The sequence below is a fragment of the Schistocerca piceifrons genome, chromosome 6, assembly GCF_021461385.2.
Source record: "Schistocerca piceifrons isolate TAMUIC-IGC-003096 chromosome 6, iqSchPice1.1, whole genome shotgun sequence".
In the NCBI taxonomy this organism is placed as follows: domain Eukaryota; kingdom Metazoa; phylum Arthropoda; class Insecta; order Orthoptera; family Acrididae; genus Schistocerca; species Schistocerca piceifrons.
This window is the reverse complement of record NC_060143.1, coordinates 90966964-90970108: the sequence shown is the minus strand read 5'-3', so window position 1 is coordinate 90970108 and position 3145 is coordinate 90966964. Positions and strand designations below refer to the sequence as shown.

At 43.9% G+C, this 3145-nt stretch overlaps 1 non-coding gene across 1 annotated transcript; it reads right to left on the bottom strand.

Moving 5' to 3' along the window:
• Window positions 1-2763: 2763 nt before the first annotated feature.
• On the bottom strand, window positions 2764-2835 carry Trnaa-ugc. Its single transcript has one exon. It is a non-coding gene; the product is annotated as a tRNA-Ala (tRNA).
• Window positions 2836-3145: the final 310 nt, after the last annotated feature.

Genomic DNA, 3145 nt, shown 5'->3' with positions numbered 1-3145 from the left:
CAACTGCTGCCCAAGTTGCTGCTGCAGGTGCAGGATGATGCGCTAGAGCCATACGCCGAACACGATGCTCTTCCCTCTCGGTATGTCACGTGGCCTTTTAGAGCCCGTTGTTCTTGTGACCTTACATTCTCGTGACCACCACTGTAAGCAGTCATGTACAGTGGCTGCATTCCTGCCAAGTTCAAATGGTTCAAATGGCTCTGAGCACTATGGGACTTAACATCTGAGGTCATCAGTCCCCCAGAACTTAGAACTACTTAAACCTAACTAACTTAAGGACATCACACACATCCATGCCCGAGGCAGCATTCGAACCTGCGACCGTAGCAGTCCCGCGGTTCCGGACTGCAGCGCCTAGAACCGCAAGACCACCGCGGCCGGCATTCCTGCCAAGTCTTCCTGCAATATCGCAGAAGCAACATTCACCTTCTCATAGCCCTATTACACAACCTCGTTCAGTGATGTGCTGATAATGGCGTCTTTGTTGCCTTAAATGGATTCTTGACTAATATCAACACATTACATCCAATCTCAAAGGTAACTAACGCTCGCGACCGTCACAGCACATACATAAAGCAAGCCTGATTTGCGTCCTCAGAGCGGCGCCACTAGGCTCACTCTTGTGCGACTGGCGGCAACATTAGTTTGTGTCACGCAATTGCGTTTTGTTTTTGCGATCCTTTCCGTCAGTACATTTTATTTTCTGTTAGAAAATTTTACTTCGAATTGGATGTTGTTTTCCAAAAGCAAAGGGTTTTGTTTTCTGCACGAAATTTTCAGGTAACATTCTTGAGATAATTTATTTAATTCATAAACAGATTCTTTCGTTTTCTTTCCTTGAAATAAGCATATGGCCGTCAGCGAATGTAGCAGTAGTCGTAGTAATAGCAATAGAAGAAGTAGTTCCCATCATCCGTGGATCACATTTACATGCATACTACACATTTAGCGGTATTACAGATTACGAGAAGACGTAATTCATATAAACAGGCATTTACATACTTACACGCCTAGTTTGACAACGATAGGACAATTGGCAGTTGGCAGTGTACATGTGACGTAGGTATGTTTTTATTATTATTATTATTACTAAATATCAAATATTACTAAATATAAAATATTAACTGCCGGAGCACTCATACCGAAGTCCCAAGTTTGGGGCCTCTTGTAGGAAGCTGCTGCCATCATAGAATTCTAGGAATTCAGCCGAATCCGAAGCAGAGGGCAAGGTAACCCGAAGTAGAGGGCAAGGTGACTTCCGACAGCATGTGGAATTCGTGTCGGAAACATAGACTGGACGATCCAGCAGGAGGCGTGTTCAAAGCGACAAGCAGAACCGTGAAGATCTAGCGAGGTCCAAGACCAATCTGATGCCAAACTAACGCGGACAAGAGTAGCCGGGATCAGTGGACTTAAGATTAATAACCCGACGTTTCTATGGACCACCAATTTCAGACACAACAGTAGTAGAGTCATTCAAAGATAACATGGAAATATCCTGAGCATATGGTAGTAGTAGGCGGTGACTTTAACGAGCCCATTGTCGACAGGGAAAACTATGCATACGTTAGCGGCGGTATGGACCGAGAGTGTTGTGAAGTAATACTAAAAACGTTTCCAGAATGAGATTTTCACTCTGCAGCCGAGTGTGCGCTGATATGAAACTTCCTGGCAGATTAAAACTGTGTGCCCGACCGAGATTCGAACTCGGGATCTTCGCCTTCCGCGGGCAAGTGCTCTACCAACTGAGCTACCCAAGCACGACTCACGCCCCGTCCTCACAGCTTTACTTCTGCCAGTACCTCGTGTCCTACCTTCCAAACTTCACAGAAGCTAGATGGTAGGAGACGAGATACTGGCAGAAGTACAGCTGTGAGGACGGGGTGTGAGTCGTGCTTCGGTAGCTCAGTTGGTAGAGTACCTGCCCGCGGAAGGCAAAGGTCCCGAGTTCGAATCTCGGTCCGGCACACAGTTTTAATCTGCCAGGAAGTTTCTTACTAAAAACGTTGTCTGACAGCTGCCTCCGACAACTTACCAGACAACTCTCACGCGAACCGCATATTCTACACTTCCTAGTAAGAAACAGGCCTGATCCTCGCGAGAATGTCACCATTGTTAAAGATATAGTCACCGAAGACTGAAACAAGATCAAGGAAGCTAGGACTTGTACTTGATTAGTCAGACTGAGAGTCATCAGTTTATTTAAAGAGCGAATTGATAACATTCAGTTGAGATCCGGCAAGCGCAAAACAATTGTGGTTAAATATGAAAGACGCCATGGAAGTATATCTTTTCTTACCTCATGTTTGTCGAGAGTCACTTTCACATCGAATATTCCCGTTTGAATGGAAAAAGAGCGTCGAATGGCGTCATAAATATTCGTATTTGCAATAGAACAGAGCACGCAGTTGGCCAGTAGGGCCTAACATTCCAACAGTCGTGCTTCTGTCCCCTTAAACGGAGTCCCAAGTATTTCTCAGCGCTCGCTAAAAATGCACGCAAGAAGTCGGTGAAAACGATTAATATTTTTTGTGTCGTCGTGATTGCCTTGCGTCTTTAAGCGCTTCGCATGTGTACCAACGTATGCAATGTCAATTGATAGTGGTTATAAAAGAAGAATTTAAATGCAATTTCGATTCACGATTAACATCAAGGATTGGCTTCTCGGCAATTGCAACTGCCCCACTCATTTTTGTCAACAAAAATCTGTTAATCTCAAACAATATTAGTACCTTGCAATCTAGAAATTTGACAGTAAAATTTTGGAGATGCCGGGGATCGAACCCGGGGCCTTTCACATGCAAAGCGAACGCTCTACCACTGAGCTACATCCCCTATGAGTACACTGCGGCGTTACTTTCAATGTCCTTTGACCAAAGCTAGTGTTACAGATGTTTATTGCGAACACGGTTTAGGATAGTGGAAATATCAGAAATATAGCTAAAATACAGGGAATCTAATATTTTAGGCTTTCAATGTAATGTTAAAACGACGATACCCCGAAGATACAACGAAGCATCGATCAAAATGTACAGTCAGCGCAGCAACAAACATTCATTTGAAGTAATTCTTGAGCTCGTGACAGGTCAGTAACAGATTTTTTAAATAAATGTTTACTACCAAAACTACTAATACAAAGCAGATA